Source organism: Pteropus alecto, unplaced genomic scaffold (assembly GCF_000325575.1).
Source record: "Pteropus alecto unplaced genomic scaffold, ASM32557v1 scaffold38, whole genome shotgun sequence".
In the NCBI taxonomy this organism is placed as follows: domain Eukaryota; kingdom Metazoa; phylum Chordata; class Mammalia; order Chiroptera; family Pteropodidae; genus Pteropus; species Pteropus alecto.
In genome coordinates, this window is record NW_006442512.1 from 5670974 (window position 1) to 5689437 (window position 18464).

General features: G+C 45.8%; 1 pseudogene; it reads left to right on the forward strand.

The window, feature by feature from the left end:
- The first annotated feature begins 1553 nt into the window (after positions 1-1553).
- On the forward strand, positions 1554-12255 carry LOC102895278 (annotated as a pseudogene).
- The last annotated feature ends 6209 nt before the right edge of the window (positions 12256-18464 follow it).

An 18464-nucleotide genomic window follows, 5' to 3' on the forward strand; every position in this document is an offset into this window, starting at 1 on the left:
TTCTAATGAAAACCCTCATGTAATCTGTTAGTGCGTGTCTGCTGAAGCATGAATTATTCAGAGAAGTCTCTGTTCCGTTATCTCCCCTCCCCTGGGACGCCCCTACCATTGTCCGCCCTGATGGGTCATTATGCACTCTGTGAATTTAATCTTTCAGGCTATCCGGCCCCACAGAAAAAATGTATGAATAACAATTTTTCTGTAATAACCTTCAACTAACCTTTCGACCAGAGTGAGTCATTCCAATCCCATTTTCACATCAAGAGTAGTCAAAGGCAGGCAATTACCTCTTATCTGTTTCAGGAGCTGCCCCCACCTCTGCTGCACCCTTGATTTTTAAAGGGGTGTTGAAGAATGTTGGAGGAGCCAGAAGAGGAGGTAGAAAGGATTGGGTGATAAGGGGTGGGCCCTGGAGTCCCAACACTAGGTCCGGACCAGGGGTCCCAAGCTTCAGCCTTCCTCTGTGAACGGCGGACTGGATGGCCCTGCCTCTCTCCTAGGACCACTGCATCTGGCTGTCATCTACCAGCAGCCTGGTTCTCTTGCCCCTAATGTCTTCTCTTGCCCCCAAATAAGGTAACTGTCTCTTCTGCCCAGAGTGTTCCTCAAAACCCTTCTCCGGATGGCAATTCCATATCAATTTTCATTCCCAGTGAGAACTTGCAGCTGACGTAATAGAGGACGGGAGAGGTTTGGAAGATGGCAACTTCATATCAATTTTCACTCCCAGTGAGAACTTTAGGGTGACCATGCAGCTGACGTAATAGAGGACGGGAGAGGTTTGGAGGCCTTGCTACGCTCAGGAGCCCTAACTTTCTCTCTGGTCCCTACTGTGCAGAGAGATCCGGAAGGAGCCTGGAATTTGGGGTCAAGTAAAACTGATTTGAAGACTTGGAGCCTCCAGCTGTGTGACTTTGGCTAAGTCACTTCCCCTCTCTGAGCTTTTGAAGGGCTTCATGGGTAAAATGGGGATAATAAAATTTTGCAGTGTTTTGAGGATCAGATGGGACATTGAAGCAGTCTGTCTGATGCAAAGCCCTGAGCCTGAGTCAGTTCCCCTCTTAAGTCTGAGGCTTCCCCACCCACACTTTTCCCATCTTCTTTTTCCATTCCTGAGTTCAGCCTAATTCTGAACCCACCTCCCTTTCTTTTCCCCCAGGCTTCTTGGCTCAGAGGCAGGGTCTGACATACTCATCCACACTCCAGTCTGAGAACAGCTCCTCCCAGTGGCTCAACGAATCTAAATAGGAAGCTGGGACAATGCCGATCCCAAGGGGGTCTTGGCCCCTTGGTGTCTTGCAGAATTGAGTTGCCTTTGACTACAAAACCACATCTTTGATTCTGCTTTTCTGGTTTGACTCATACCAACCTTCTTCTTGTTTCTTAATCAAACGAAAAATGCAAACCTAGAGTATGAAATGACTACTCCAGGTCGTAATTCAGAGGGTCAAAAACAGATCCTGGACTAGGGTCCAGGTGTCCTGACTCCTTTCTCGGTGTTCAGACCATCACAACTGCCTCTTAGAGTGCTTGAAGGTGGCAGAACAGGGAGCATGGCCTCAGGCAAGGATTTGGGACCCTTGATCCTCAAGTTATACCAGGCCCTGCTGGCCTACCTTGGTGAATTTCTTCTCTCGGGTCACAAAACGGTTAGGGATCGGCTCCTGAAGATCTGACAGACTTCTCAGTGGGTAAAACCACTCTGGAAATCTCAGGAGGCATATCTGAATGACTGGATCTGCTCGGAGAGAGCAAACTAGAGATAGGATGGGAGGTGCCAGGTGAGTGAGAATGAGAAAGAAAGCGGGCACGCAAGTATTTACCAGGATTCCCTTGCCGTTAGTTTTCAGACTGAATTAGCAGCTTGCCATGTTCCTGGCCAGCTGTCCCGGCTCACACAGGGCAGCAAAGGTGCGGGTCCTGTCCCACATCTGTCCTGCTCTCCCTCCCTGAACCCACCCAGGACCCCGCTCACCCTTGTTCCTCTGCAGCCTGAATCTAGACTCTTGCTTTGACACTCTGAGAAGTGTCCCGTCTCTCGCTCTTGACCTCTCCTCCTCCAGGAAGTTCCCCCACCACTCTCGGTCTGTCTTTGAGGACGGAGGGAGGCAGCCAGGACTCAGCCCTTCCTTCCTCTCTGTTCTAAGGCCTGTCAGATTCTCGTTCAGATGTTTCCTCCTCGTCTCCCTTCTTGTCTCCCTCTTGTGTATTTTCATGGTTCAGAGGTTAGCTGCTGCTATTCCTGCAGAAGGATCTTCCTGAAAAAAAACTGTTCCCCAAGGGCTAAAAGGAAATACAGAATACACTATCAATAGTTGCCTTCGGGCCATGAGATTATAGTAGGTTGTTTTAAGTTTTCATTTTTTTCTTACTTTTTGGTAATTTCCAAACTTTACTAAAGTTGACAGACTTTAAGAAAATCACCATTTCCTACATGTTTACCCTCCCATTTGAGATCTGGTAGTGATGCTCTGGTGCCTATTGAACACACAATTTTTAAGAACCTACTGAACACTGGGTACCCAGTAGGGCCACACAGCAAGCCAGTCTTATGATTGGCAGGTGTTGCTATTCATTTGTGGGCTGCTGGTAGACTCCCTTGCCAAAAGAAAAACTCTCCATCTGCTAGCTGGGCCGATGCCAGGTTACTTGGCCTAGCCCCCTCAGGAACTCACACTTGAGGCACGAAGGTTGCTGGTAAAGCTGTTTTGCTGAGCTGTGTGAGACACTGGGTCCAAGCGGCTGAGCTTTGGGCTCTTCCCCCAGACTACAATGGAAAAGCATCCTCACCTTCATACCATAAAGAAATCTTGCACTCTGAGGTTCCCAGGTTTCAGCCATGGTGCCAAATAGAGACAGAACAGTGGGTGAGCTCACAGGGACTGCCAGCCTGGATAGAAACTGACAAAGACTGAATTGACTTAGAGGATGCCGTGGAGCCCAAGAGCGGAGCCCTTCAGCAGCACGTGGGCCCTGCCAGGCCTGGTTGTGGGTGTTTAGCCACGCAGACTTCCCAGAGAGTGGTTGCGCTGCTTCATGGAGAAGAGCACAAGAGCCAGTGACATCCGTGATTATAAAAACGCAAACCCCTTAAACTCTCAGATGCTGGGGACATAAGCCATTGGGCTACATATCAGTGGGCTGTGTGCTTACCTGCCTCCTCCCCTGGAATACCTCTTCGGGATTGGAGACCACGGCTGACTTTGTCCTGTTCCCCACTGCACCTTGCTAGTGCCCCGCCCCGTGCAGGGTTCATCACAAGTGTGTAACCAGGAAGGAGGAGAAGATAGAGCCTTTCCAAAGGGCAAGTGTAAATGGAGGGACTGGGGGTATGGAGAGTGTTAGGGCCTTTGAGCCATTTATGAAGGAGAGGAGAATCCAAAAAGGTAGCTGAGGGCACTAAGAACCGACCGTGGAGGCCACCATTAGGGGATCACCTGGACTCAGGGCTGGGCTGCTACAGTGATGTCTGCACAGGATCCCAGACGAAAGGAGCCCCTCAGCCCCCCACATTTTTCTTACGTCAGAATTCATCTGTGTCCAGAGCCTGCATGCTTTATCCATCCCATCTCCCTTTGCAGCACACACAAGACAGTTCCTGATCCCCGTGGACGTGGCCTGACCTGTGTTGAGTTCTCCAGCACATTCCCTTCACCTCTACTGCCCCATCACTTCCCCTTTCTCTGCCCCATTCATATCTTCATCTTTGACAATTATTCCCAGCAGCTCACTCTTAGACCCTGATAGAGACAGGAGAACCTTCTCCTTCTGTGCCAATTAATGAAACCCTACTGTGTAGTCTCAGCTTCTGGAGAGTTTGCCTTGGATTCTGGAGCAGAGTCTTCTGCAAGGAAAGCTCACAGCAAGGCTAGAGAAAGTGCTCTGAACTTTGGTGTGTATTTCCTCAGATGTGTCACATTTGAGTGTGTATAAAAGAGCGAAATGGACTGAAGAGCCAACATTTGTGACAAAAACATGTCATATCAATAAGAGCCACCTTTTCCCCAGAGAAAATTAGGCTGTATCTATGCGTATGTGTTTTCTTCTTCTTTTTTTTAATACCTTGGGGGTGGAGGCGTTGCATTTTAATGCTTGATTTTGGCACTTGGTGCAGAAAAATAATTGAGATACCGATGGCCAAATTTTCCTCCATCCAATCTCAGAAAACTCAAGTTTATGTTTAAATTTTGTGTAGCTGAGTTATATACACAGCACATGAGGGCGGCTGTTCAAAATGTACACATTTATAGCTCCACTGTAATTTTTCCCCTTTGCAGAAGAGAACTGAGATGTAAACACCACCCCCATCTGACTGCACACAAGGTATGCATGTATGAGACAAAAATAAATACTCCAGATTTCTACAGCCAGGCTTTTGTGCACACAGGCACGACACATGTCGGTACAGATTGCCAACAGGTGTGGCTCAGGGGAGGACACTGAAAAGCACAGGTGGAAGGACCATGCGGAAGCTGGTAGAAAGATTACAGAAGGGGAGCGCTGCCTTTCTCTCCAGCAACCTGCCCGAGTCCCCCTTCTAGACCAAGCATGAGGCACGGTTGCCAGCCTTAGGCCAAAACTGGCCTCTGTAGAAGAGGTAAGTGTGCGTAAATGTCATCTGGGGAAAGGCCAGATTTATCCCTCGCTGTCCAATGGTTGAGAAACCACCTGTTCTTGTATCCCTGTGGAATCCAGGGTGACATGTATTGTGGTGCTTTAGAAGCACAGCTTTTCTCTGCATCTTCCCGCAAGCCAGTGACATACAAAGGGCAGGAATGGTCCTCTTATTTCACAGGTGAATATCGAAAAGCCTGAGTGACTGGACCAGGGTCACCCAGCTCGTCAAAGGCAGAAAAGAGCTTGGGAGCCTTCTGTTGCTTTTGAAACAGACCCTGAGAAGAGTACAGGGTGACTTGAGGGACAGAGGGAGTCTTGCCTCACCTGTTTTGCAGACCTGAAATCCCCCCGGGTAGAGTCAGCTAACTCGGTGTTGATGAAATTTCCAGAAGGTGGGTAGAGCACTAGATTCTGGGATTTGTAAAGTTGTTAAGAGCTCTGTGGCCAAAGAAGTTTGGGAAATGCTGATTTAAACAAAAGCAAAGACTTTTCTATCCAGCAGAACTTCTCAGAGCCTTTAATATGCTAATGACCAAGCCCATAGCAGCATCCAGGATTTCCCAGCCCCGCTGATCAAGAAAATATTTTCAGGAAGGCTTTACTACTGCTCTGCAGACATTTTATGAAATGCTGGGTTGGGGCAGTGATGAGTTTAGAAAGGCATATTTTCTTGGGGAGGAGTAAAATATTCCACTAATATTGGTCAAATTCTACTAAATCCAAAGTGTTTTAACAGATTAGCTTTAAATCATCTGGAAGGCTCTGAGAAAATGGGACACAGAAAAGGTAAATTTTTATTAGAAGAACAGAAGGAAGTGAAACCACCTTAAATCCAATTTGAGAAAAGCTTATTTAAATGTGTTGCTGAAAAAAACAAAAGCGGTTTCGTGTTTTGTAGAAGTTAGATTTTGTACCAGGAACTCCTAGGCTGAGCTGAGTTGCAAAAGGTGCTAACCCATCACTTAAGGAGCCCACTTCCGGTTCAAGTGACTCATGCCAGAGGCATCATGGGAAACAGCTGTTGACTAGGAGGTGATGGTGGGGTCTGGGAGCTGAGATGTTTTCTACTTCTTTTTTAAGAGGAGAAAAATTTCTGCTTTCTTATAGGGGAAAAAAATCCATGAATGTTTTGGTGATGCTGTGATGCGAGAACATATTTCTGCTCCATCAGAGGGTTTTTAAAAAAAGCCCTAACCGGCAATCTCCCAAAGGCAAGAGCTGGATTGTTATTGTTCCTGCTGCCCCATTCTTAGTTGAGGGCTGAGCGCCTGAGGGAAATATTTGTGCTGAACCAGACATTTGACTCTTGTGTTTTAAGATGGGATTCTAATAAAAAATAAATAAATAAATCTCAGTCGGTACACAGTTCTTTCTGGCAGGATGGTCCTGTGAGTTACGGCTCTGTCCAGAAGGCTGGGGGGAGGCGACTCAAGGGTCCATGCCTGCCTCTTTTTCTCTGCGTCTGGATGGACACGGGCACGTCTCTTAACCTCTCCAAGCTCCAGTTTTTTCATCATAGAATAGAGAACCCCAAATCTGCCTCGTTTACTCTCAGGTGATAGCATTAAAGGAGAGAAGGAATAAACATGCTGTAAAACTAAGATGCTCTACAAATAACCAGTGATTATTACATGACAGAATATAAGCAATGTCAGGAAGGACTCCTTTTCTATCTAGCAATATTTTGGTCCAGGCTTGTCAAAGGGCCTGAAATTGTATCATTAGAAATGCACTCCCTGGGATGTTAAAGGCTTTTAGATCTTTAAGACGTTTTTACTAAAATGCCTTTGGGAGACATCAATATGAAGCCAATACCTCTGGGCCCCTGAGAGCCTGGCTGAAGAGATGGACTTCTGCAGGCTGGCAGTAAACCCGCAAACAGGCTCAAGAGGGAGGGGAAGTGATAGAGAAGCAGTGTTCAGGACGGTGTCCCCAGGAGTGTGATAGACCGGAGCTCCCCAGCCTCGAAAGACCTGAGGATGGAGTTAAAACGCAGATTCAGATTTGGGGCCTGGAGGGACCCTGACCATCTGTATTTCTCACCTGCTCCCAGACGATGAGTGGCTGTTCCTCTGGGTACCATATTTGTGGAGCAAAGCGATAAAAAACTGTAAGCTCATCCCTCCCAAGAACACCTGGATTTGAACAAAGGCCTCAGCATGGCAGGATTTGATGGTTTGGGAAGAATTCTGGCAAAAAGCAGCTCTCCCTCATGAGAGGAGAGAAAGTACTACATAGAGATGCTGTCTGTTAGTTTGAATCTGTATTTTCCTGTGAACCTGGTCAGTAAGCTGTGCTCTTAAGAACTAAAGATGTGCATGCAAGATGGGGCCCTGAGATCTTTCTGGGCCTACCTAGACAGCCCAGTGGGAACTAAATCTCCCTACCTTCACCCCTGCCCCACTTTCCCCTGCCCTTGCTGTGTCATCTACTACCGGCTCAGATTTTCTCTGGGCTTCTGGCTCTCTAACCTGCCTCTATGTGTTGAGTGGTATGTGTGAGTGTGTGTGCATGTGTGCATTGTATATCTATACGTATATTTTTTCCATCTCTCCATGTATCATCGTCTATCTTTACATACCTCTCTCTCTGTCTCCTTCTCCCTCTCCCTCTCTCTCTCTCATCATCACTGTCATTGTTGTCATCTCTATGTTTCTTCTCCAGTGGCTGGTTCACAGAGGATGGGTGACTCAACACCTCACCAGGTGATCAGTGTTTACTCTCCCGCAATCTGGGCATTTTAATACTGATTGATGAATGCCTGAGGTCAGACACAGGTGCTCTTATATTTGGATTTCTACTGCACTGCACAGTACCTTGCACCAAGCGTGGATAAAGAGATCAGGCAGTTTTCCCACTGCTCGTAACTGTTGTGTGGGGAGATGGGTTTGTAGGTCTTAGCAGGTGCCTCTAAGCCACAGGGAAAGTGTACAGTGCTCCCTAAGCTCTTGCTTTCCTGCTTCCCCAGATCGTGGAAGTTACCACATAAAAATGAATGAAAAAGACTGGAAATGTTATGAATGACACTAGTCATCTACCACAATGGACACCCAGCTAATTATCTGTGAACACGTGATTGACAGACCTCTCCTACCTGAATGACCGGTGCATCTTGAGGGAGAAGAACTGGGGAAGAGGTAATGCCTAGGAGGAGCTTGGGCCACCAGAGACAGGTGAGCTGCACAGCACCTCCGAAGAGGAAGACCAGGCAAACGCATGGATCCCCCAGTATCCTGGACACACAGCACTGGTAGAGGGATACCTGTCCTTACAGGGACAGTGAGGTCATAAACATTCAATTTAATGACTGAAATTCAGTGAGGGGTACATGAGGGCTCATTATACTATTCTAGTTTTGTGTAGATGTAGTATTTACAAAAATAAAAAAGTGAAAAAAAGACAGAGGAAGAAAGGAGAAAAGGAAGGAGAAAAGGAAGGAAGGAAAGAAGGAAGGAAGGAAGAAAGAGTGGGGGATGGAGAATGAGAGAGAGAGAGAATGAGAGAGAGAGAATGAGAGTGGGGGATGGAGAGAGAGAGAGAGAATGAGAGAGAGAGAATGAGAGACAGAGAATGAGAGAGAGAGAGAGACTGAGACTGAGAGAGAGATCAACACATGTCTTGCTTCCAATACAACTTTCTGGTTACAATCTAACTACCCACTGTTCTGCTGGTAAAGACTGCTCTGACACAGGGTCTTGGCTTATTTAGTGATTATATTTCCCTTTGTAAATTAAGAATGTGGCATTTGGATTTGAATCAGCACTGTTCAAAGTGTGGTATGAAGGATCAGAGTCTGTCTGTGAACCATTTGTTACCAGAATACAAGGAAATTGAGAGTAAATATTTAGAAACTCTTATAGCCTTGGGCATTGCCTTAATACCCAAGCACACAGTCAGTAGGTCTTGAGAAAGGGGCTTAGAGTTATCGAATTCACCTGCTAAGTACCAGGAAGTGTAGTGGGGGTTGGTCACACAGAGTAGGACCATGTGTCAAATCACGATAGATTAAAAATATTTTTTACAAAGTGGTATTTCACAACATACAGTTTGAATCCTTGAGACTTTCACTGGCATTGATCATCATCAGTCCTTTCGAATCTCGTCCTAGACTGGCCTAACAAGAACAAATCTCTAAACTGCCCTAGTAAAAGTCTAATGTCCAGACCCTACTCTGGACCATGGGTCTCTCTATAGGGACCTGCCCGGGTCACCTTCGGACTCTCCCTGCCCTACCCGTACCCCTCCTCACATAGCTTGACAAAGAGCAACAGATGCAAAGAGCTTGCAGGAGCAGGGCCATTTTTCCAGCCCAGACAGATCCTCAGTCTCTCTTTCTTTTTCACATTAAAATGGAGATGTGCTGCTGCTGCCAGTCCCAGACCCCTCTTTCTGGGAGAACCGGGCAGGGACAGGGGCCACTCAGGAGCCCCAGGCAATCTGTCCAGGCTGATCTGGAAGTGGGTAATCTCAGACGTGGTGATTTAGAGCACAGCGTGGCAGGTTGGAGGCTGCGAGGTAGCTGTTCCCCACGGCGCTCATTAAGCTTCCATAGATTGCATTTCCTGCCTCCCCCACCAGCCCTCCAAAGTGCCTGTTATTAATTCATAAAAACACTGCAAGCGTGATTGAGTCCGCTGATTACTGGAGCAGGCAGACACAAGAGACGGTAAAATATTCTGTGCCTCTCTATCAGGCTCTCAGGGGCTCAGGAGGAGGAAAAAAATTAAAAGAGAGAAAAGCAACAACATGAAAAAAGAAATCTGAAAAAAAAAAAAACTGTGTTGTGAAATATTAATCAGAGCTGTTTGCCCCCGGGGGCTAAAAATATGAGGCGGCATAATCAATGTAGCAAGAGCTGCCCGGTGACATGTCTTTGAGAAGCTGATTATTACGGGTAAACACAGCTAAATATTCTGGATCTTTGGACTGCGCCTCTGGTGTCACTGGAGAATCGGATCCTCTTATCATCCTTCTGCAGGCGTGGCCCCCGGGGAGCTTGGTGCACTGGCAGGACGTGGCTGCCTGGGCAGAAGTTGCTTGGGCCTGAGTAGGAGCTGCTTCAGTTCCTTTCCAAATGCTGATTCAGGTGGGGTGGGAGGTAAGGGGGTGTGGAGGATGCCCAAGACTGTTTATATATGCATGTGGAGTGGGGCTGCCCCGGAACTGATTTTTAATAGCTAATGACTTGATGCTGACCATGCCAGGGGAGCTCCAACTCTAGAGTGGTTTTCCTGAGGGTCCCCAGCAAGAACCCAGAGGGACTGGGGGGCAGTTGAGAGAAGGTGCATTCAGTGGCCTCTAGCAAGACTGTAATCATTCTAACTAAATTCTGCATTAGAGAGGATGTGGTTAGTGGACTGTAGCATAAGCTTATGGCACAAACATTAAGGCATTAAGGGGCCCCCATGCCGGCTCCACATCCCTCAGGCTCAGTGATTGGGATATGAAATCTGCATGCATGAGCAAAAGGGAATGCTCACCTGTCACTCCGAGCTGCAGTACACTTGGTGATGGTCCAACCCTGAAGATGGAGTGATACAGATGTGGTTCTCACCTGCACAAATCTGAGACTGTCTGAGTGAAAATGATTTTGGAGGTCGGATATTCCAACCTTCTCATTCGACAGAGGCCCAGAGAGAGACAGTGACCTGCCCAAGGTCACACAGTGGAGTTCTTGGTGCATAGGCCAGTCCAAGTGCACAAAGAATTAGGAACCAGGGAAGTGATGAGAATTGGTTTGCACCAAACCTTTGGGCTTAAGGAAAGCTCCCTATCAGTTACAAGGAGATTGAATCAGAGGGGAGAGAGCCCAGAAGGAGAGATGGTGCCCCAGAATTCCTAGGTACTAGCCTTAGCTCCACGACCAAAATTTTGGAGAACCTCGATCAAATCACCTCCCCTCTCTGAGCCTGAGTTTTCTTATTTGTAAAAGAGTTTGACCAGTTAGTGATAGCAAAGACCTCATCAAGTCCATGATTGAGAGCAGTATTTAGGGTGAGCTGTGGCCAGGGTCTTCTCTATGAAGGAATGAAGAGGATGGGCTTAAGGAGGGCGCATTGAATCAATCATAGCATCCCCCACCCAGGGACCAGGAGAGCAGCTGCCACAAAAGAACTCAGGAGGGGAATTTTTCTTTGCCCCGAAGTGCGCTGAATTTCTTCACTCTCCTCTTGGTGTTTATTATAGAAGCTCAGAACTCCATCTCTGTTCTCCAAAAGACCCGCATCAGCAAAGGACCCACAGTGGGTGAGGACCCTGGCAGGTAATGTCTGATTGCTTTGGTGAGTGGCTTAACTTGGGAAAAAAGTTATCCTTCTTGGCTCCAAGAGATGCTCGCTAAGCCACTTGGGATGATAATGGGAATTGCAACTATCATTCCTCAGCAAGTACATTCCTAATCTATATTCCTGATCTTAAATCAATTCTGCCCATTTTATAGAAATGGAAAACAAGGATTAGCAAGGTTCAACAACTTTCCCCCAGTCTTAGAGTTGGCCAGTGCTGGGGCTGGATTTGAACAAGAGTCTGTCTCATTCTGGAGGCCGATGGCCTTTCCACTATGCCTCCCACTGATGTCAGGGAATAAAGAAGAAACACATATTTTCTACTGCTGTTTCCTTCTCAGACCAAGACAGTGAACTTCAGGCTGGAAAGAAAAGAGCGCTATGGGCTAGTGGTACAAGCTGTGATGGAGGGAGGAGGCCAGAGGAGGCCAGAGAGCCCAGGCTGCCCCAAACCTAGTTTGGCCTCCTAAGGCCAATGAGCTACACCCCTGGGTCCTGAGAGCTTCTTGCAAAGATCACCAAACAGTTGATGGCAATCTTAGGAAGACTGTGGGGATGAGAAAAGTTGAATAGTAATGGAAATATTGTGTATTCATGAGCCTGATATTGATCCAGGGAGGGATAGCAGCATAAGCAATGAAAGCCATGATTTACCAGAAATTAGAAAATGGCAAGATAATTTTTCTTTTCCTTTGGTGTGCCACTGAAGATCTTGGTGTCACCATGGGCCACTGCCCCACCCCATAGGTATTAGGTATTGTAAGAACAAACCATACCTGAAAGTCTCGCTTCTGCAGAGATGTTCCTGATGCCAAGATCCACATCTATGACCTGGGCCGAAAGAAGGCGAAAGTGGATGAGTTCCCACTCTGTGGCAACATGCTATCTGATGAATACGAATAGCTCTCTCCCAAAGCCTTGGAGGCCGCCAAATTTGTGCCAACAAGTACATGGTAAAAAGTTGTGGTAAAGATGGCTTTCACATCAGAGTGCGGCTGCATTCCTTCCATGTCATCCGCATCAACAAGATGTTGTCCTGTGCTGGGGTTGACAGTCCCCAGATAGGTATGCCTTTAGAAAGCCCTGGGGCACAGTGGCCAAGATTCACATTGGCCAAGTAATCACGTCCAAGCTTCAGAACAAGGAGCGTATGATTGAGGCTGTACACAGGGCCAAGTTCAAGTTCTCTGGCTGCCAAAAGATCCACATATCCAAGAAGTGGGGCTCTACTAAGTTTAATGCTGATAAGTTTGAAGACATGGTGGCTGAAGAGTGGCTTACCCTAGATGTCTGTACCGTCAAGTGTCTCCCTGATCATGGCACTCTGGACCAATGGCAGACCCTGCGTTCATGAGTCTTAGTGCTTCCTCCTTCCTACACCTACCAATAAATCCTACTTTCTATCGAGTGGCAGGGGGTAAGGGAATGGGGGCGGGGTGGGGGAGAGGAAGGAAGGAAGGAAAGAAGGAAGGAAGGAAGGAAAACAGAGAGAAAGAAAGAAAGAGAGAGAGAGAAAATGGCATGGTAATTATCAAGGCTCAAGATGGCTTTACGAAGAATAGATGAATTAAAATAAACCTATGTTAAGCCCTCTTTGACAAGGTTACTAGAAGGGGGATCGGAGGAACACAATAAATGTAACATCTAAAATTCAGTAAGGTAATTGGCATGGACCCTCAGTATTTCCTGTTGGAGATGATGTAGAAATGCAGGCAGACACCTAGGAAACTGAGTTTTGTGTAACTCAAAGGACTTTGATTAACACCCAGTGCCTGGCCCTCAACAGATGCTCAGCAGCATTTCCCAAGTGCAGGATCAATGTGGGCACCAGCTGTGTCTCTTACTGAGTAGGATCCCACCCAAATCTACGGCTTTACTCATCAACTGATATGGTAGAGAAGTCAGGTTTAATAGTACCCTGAGAATAATACCAGTTGTATAGCACAATCTTTGTAAAGTCTTCCATGTACCCTCAAAATAAAATAAAAGTTAATTAAACATATAGAAAAAGCTCTGGAAGTTTACACAGAAAACCCGAAAGTGGTGGAGAGGGGTAGGTGATGGACATCAAGGACATAATTTTTCTGCTTCTCTGTGCTGATTGTTTTACAATGAGAAGGCAATCATACATTATTTGTGTGAATGGAATTAAAGAAAGGGAAATAAGAATAGTAGTTAGACATATTAAATATTGAGTGGGATTTGAGCATCACACATGTTGTGGGTTGGGTGACATGGACGGTTCCTTCCAACCCTGGGCCATATGCATCCTACCTTTGCGCCAAACCCTATTCATAGTGCTGACCTTGGACATAGCATCCTCCTCTTGCTCCACCCCCACTTCCTGGAATCTGTTTTCCCCTCTCACAGTAGAGTCTAATTTAGGCTCGTGGTCCCCAAATGTAGCTGTACATCAGAGTCACTTGATAAGTTTTTAAAAACAAGAAATCCAGAGTCACCTCAACCCAACAATTAATTAGGCACCACCCCCACCGTCTGAGCAGCCGAGAAGACAAAAATATGAGCAGTAGTGGCAAATTAAGCACCAGGCACTGAGCTCTCCCTTTTCATGCTCATGACACACTTAACATGTCATTACTATTGAAGGCCAAAAACACAGAGGCTTAGAGAGAAAGGAATCTGTCTAAGGTCTTGAATCTAGGAAGTGAAAAAAACACAATTTGGACCATTTCATGTGAAATATCTTATGAGGACTTAGAGCAAAGGGCGATGACTTTTAATGGAGGAAGGACAGGTTCGGAAAAATTTTACTAGAATGCTTGCTGATGTTAGAGCAGAGTCAACACAGACAGCATGGTTTGTATTAGAGCAGGCCTGCTGGGAGAGGTGAGGGACAGCCCACGTAACACGAGGGGTGTGAAAATCAGGCACCTGGAGAGTAGCAGTTGCCCTTCTTGCTCAGGATCTAGCCCAAGTGGTAAGATGGAAGCAGGAGAAGTAGCAGTGGCTTCTGTCTTCTGTGTTGGTATTCCTTGGAGAACAGATGCTCAGGACTTCATCTGTCCATCAGTCAACATTTCTTGATCCCCAACTGTATACCAAATCCTGTACTAGTCACTGAAGGTCTTAGAAGCATGGAGAAGAGATTTCCCACCCTCAAGAAGGTCTCGGTCAGGAGGAAGATGAGACTCTGCTTTCAAGGAATGCCAAAGATGAGTCAGAAAATCGCTAGGAAGGCAAGACAGCAACCCAGGAGAGTCCATGCTACTCACATTACCTGCAAATGAGTGGTTCAGACTCTAAATTTTGGTTGAGGTCAGGGAGGGGAAGATGCTGCAGAACCAAGGAGAATCTCAGCCCTGTGGGTGTGGCCTAGAGGTATGCTAGGCCAAGGACTCTGATTTTAGAACTTCAACACAGTTTGATGTCCTTGAAGCCGGAGACCAGGCAGACTATAGCCTTCAGTGCCTCGGGAAAATGGCTGTCCCACAGAGGGTTCCAAGCAGCTCAGGCCCCTGGTACCAGAGTACCTGCAGCCCTAGCCCAGGCAGCCCTGGAGTCCCAGACTCTGAGGACAGTAGTTGCCTTTTACCTGCAGGGCTGCTGGGACGATTAATGAGTTCTTATTTATAAAGGACTCTCAGCTCCTCAGAAGGGCTCTGCAGAGCACAAGTAGGTTATAATTACCACTGCTGTAATTAATGAGTCTAAACTTCTTAGAGAATATAAAGTGCATAATAAAAGGAGGCGGGGAGGGGGGGAAGAGGGAAAAATTCCATGTGTTTGAAACTGGGATTTTTTCCTTTGGAAAGTTCACTCTGGTAAGGTATCAAATGATATGACATTCCCTTCTCTCAAAATTAAGCAGAACCCCAGGTGGGGTGTCTCAAAGCCAAGGGCAGTGTTTCCAAGAATAATGGAGTATGTTAAAGCTCTTTAAAACACACTGGGCTGGAAAACAATCCTGCCACTCCTAGTAACTTCGAGAGTGAGCCTTCATCTGTAAGGAGACAATGGTACCCACCTAACAGGTGGGGGTGGGGCATCACTGAGTTCAGGAAAGTGAAGCACTGAGCACATGCTCCTATTCAGTTAATACAACTTCCATGAACTTCTATACCCCAGATACCAGTCATTCTACTTGGTGAAGGAGAAACAATGCCTCCTGCTTAGACTAAACTGAAAAGGGGATATGCACTTACAATATTTCACTTAAATAAATGTGGTTATTTATAATAGACATCTTTTAGCTTTTTTCTTTTGGTGGTGGTGGGGTGTAATTTTCTTAGGATAAAATCCTAAGGCTAAAAGGGGAAAAACATTCTTATAGTTCTTGCAATACATTGTTAAATTCCTTTCAAAGGAGTTTATGATAGGGCTACCCATTTGAATAAGGATGTGTGTTTTACCACAACTTCACCAGCACTATGTATTACCATTTTAATGTATGTGTGAGGGGAAACCATTCCTTTTGCAAAGTTTATACCATTGGTGTGGTAGTTGGGAGGCTGAGAGTTCTTAGTCTGCCTTCTGTTCCCTGCTGGTGGTGTTGGTCATGAAGTTCAATAGGAAGGTGAATGGAATTTTCTTCTATTTTCTAGAGGAAAAATAACTTAAAAATATGACCAGGAATATACATACACTCATCAGAAATTTTTGTAAAAAAATTGATTTGAAAAAATTAAACCAGAAAATTAATTATATTTTAAAATAGTTTTAAATAGCTTGCATATATTACCTATTATGCAAATTGAATTATAAAAAAAAATCCTTCTACAAGCATACAGTGGCACTTTAATGAGATGACAATCACTTTCTAAGCTTGGCTTGGTTTATCCAGCTATGTATGAAGGCCTCAGGCCTCTTCTTGGCTTTCTTGCTATTAAGTCTTGTTTACTCTCAGCTATTGGGAAATTAAAGTTCAAATGCTATTTTTTATATGAATTCTGTCATTTATATGAATTTGCTAGAATCCCCCATTTTTCAGTCAGTTTTCTTAATTTTATTCCACTGGTTCTTTCTCCTTGACTAAAGTCTGTATGTCTCAACTTTTGCTCTTGTACATCCAAAATCTATCGAGGGGCCTCCTCTCACTTCCTGACATGTTTAACATGCTCAGTGCCCACCTAGGGAAATGATGTAGTATGTTAAACCACAGTCTGATTTCCCTGGGAGTCGTGGGTTTACCTATCTATCCTTCCCCAGGAAAATAAATGTAGGAAGAGGTGTCAAGAATAGTTTCCATGTGCCTGGCCTAGAACCTCAGAGCCTTTCTGGAAAGGGGTCAGCTCATACAGAGGCTGGAGGGAGTGAGAAAGGAGCTCTCTTGACATGATCTACTTTGGGGTTTTGGAATTGGGTTGTGAAGACTTTGGGTAGTGCACATTGTCACTTGACCAGGGAGGGAAAAGTAACCATTTTCTGCTATGTACATAGGGGAAGGAGAAGGGAAGAGAGAGCTGGGGCAGAGGGGAGGGAGAGACAGACAGAGAGAGAACTGAAGCAGATGAGGTCAGAGGGAATTGGAGACAGGAGACCATTAAGATCTGAGAAGGGAAAAGGAACGAGAAAACCTTGGGTCTGTTCCCCCCACGGGCTCACTAGCATTCCACCCTTGGCACCTGGGGTATTCCCATGAATCCTTACAATAAAGTCCCTGTTTTACTTAAGGCAGTCAAGTAGTTTTCTGTTCCTTACAACTAAATGATTTCTGCCTAAGACAGTCATGTTCTTTTTAATAACTTGACCTCATTTGCTAATGTGTACATTTTTTTTTTAATTTTTAAAAAGTAAAATCTAATGGAAAAATATGCTAATTTCTCTTATTTATCCCTTTTGAAACAGAGATTTCTAGTTGCTTATCCAATATCCATTCTCTTTTTATAACAGAATCCCTATATTTTGGGGGTAGCAATCTGCTCAGCTAAAAAGTTACATGTAGCAAGCTATCTTGTAGCTCTTAGTGGCCAAAGGACCTAAAAGTAGAAGTCATTGGATGGAAACTCCAGGAAAGCTCCTTAAAGGAAGCTGACTCAGCTGGCAGATGGCTTTCTTTCCTTCTTCCTAGGATCTTCCTGTCTGGAACATGGGCATAATAGCTGGAGCTCTAGCCGTCATCTTATGATGAACAACAGAATCAGAATCAGAATCACCTGGATGGTTTGTTGTAACAGACTGCGGGCTCCATCCCCAAAGTTTCTGATTCCGGGGGTCTGGGGTAGGCCCTAGAATCTGCATTCCTAGCACAATCCCAGGTGATGCTGATGTTGCTAGCCAAGGCATCACACTTTGGGAGCCCTGCTCTATCAGGACCTAGAGGAACCAGCCTGGAGCCTCTGCCACCCCTCAGAGGCAAAGGAGGTGCCCCTTGCCAGCACTGCCGAGACAGGAAGCCATAGTTAGATGGCTTAGAAAGTGACTGCAACACCACCTCATCCACCCCAGAGAAAGGCTGCTCAGCAGCCCTGGGTGCTTGCCTTACGCCCAAATGCCAGCACACCCAGATGTGGGTCCTGGGCCCCATTCAGCTGCTTTTCAATCCCTTTCTAAAACCCTTGAAAAGAAGAAGAACGATCTAAAGTCCTTACTCTGCACTATGAAAAAAATATTAAGAAATTATCATGTAGCCTTAAACCCTATATATGCAAATGCACTCATTTGAATAGCTGCCAATTTATATGCCTCATCAAATTAGGTATTCAAATTCTAGCCTGTGTATGTACAGTTGTTTCTCTTCCTGGTTCAAGCTTAAATTGTCACATGAAGGATGAGATGCCGGCTTCTCTTCTGGGCCCCTGTCTCTTTAGAACTGAAAGGAATAATTAGGAATTAGTTTTCTGGAGCATAAATTGTCCCTCTCATGGTTGGGCTAGTCTTTTTGTCATTTCTGTCATAGCAACATACCATCTCCTTCTCCCATGCATGGGGCTCTTGAAAATATGCATTTTTTAATCTCCCTAGGTTTCACCTCACCCCGGGAGGCTGCCAGGGCATAAAGTCAGACCCATATTTCACAGTGGGGAAACCAAGACCTGTGGTTACACAAGCTGTAAACTTGGAATCAAACCTAGGGTTTTAGGTTCAAAAACCAGGCTTCTGTTCTTCATATTAGTCCTATTTGTTGTGCTTTTTTTTTTTTTTTTTGTCTCGGAAGAATAATTTAAAGCTCTTTTATTCTTTTCAAAGAGTTCTCCAAAAAACAGCAAATTCCTTTCACTCAATTTCTTCCTGATGACTCCTCTGGGGCTATTCTTTACCCCATAGTATAGACGAGGAAACTGAGGCCTGACATTATAGAGCAAGTTAGAATCAGAGGAGCAACTAGGACCAGGCCATGTTCTCACCCAGTGAGATGTGGCAGCCCTCTCAGACCATCTTACGAGATGATCCTCAGCATCTCTCCCAACTGTGATTCAGCGACCTTGCGTTTACAGCTTGAGACTGACCGTGGTGGGAGTACTTACACCACAGGAATCGGCAAAGGCACTGTACCTCACTCTACTCCAAAACTAATTCTCGATTCATCTCTCACAGAGAAGTTGTCTAGGATACAAAGCAGCTTTATTCTCCTGCCTTTCTTGGATCTTCATGGCTACAGCCCTC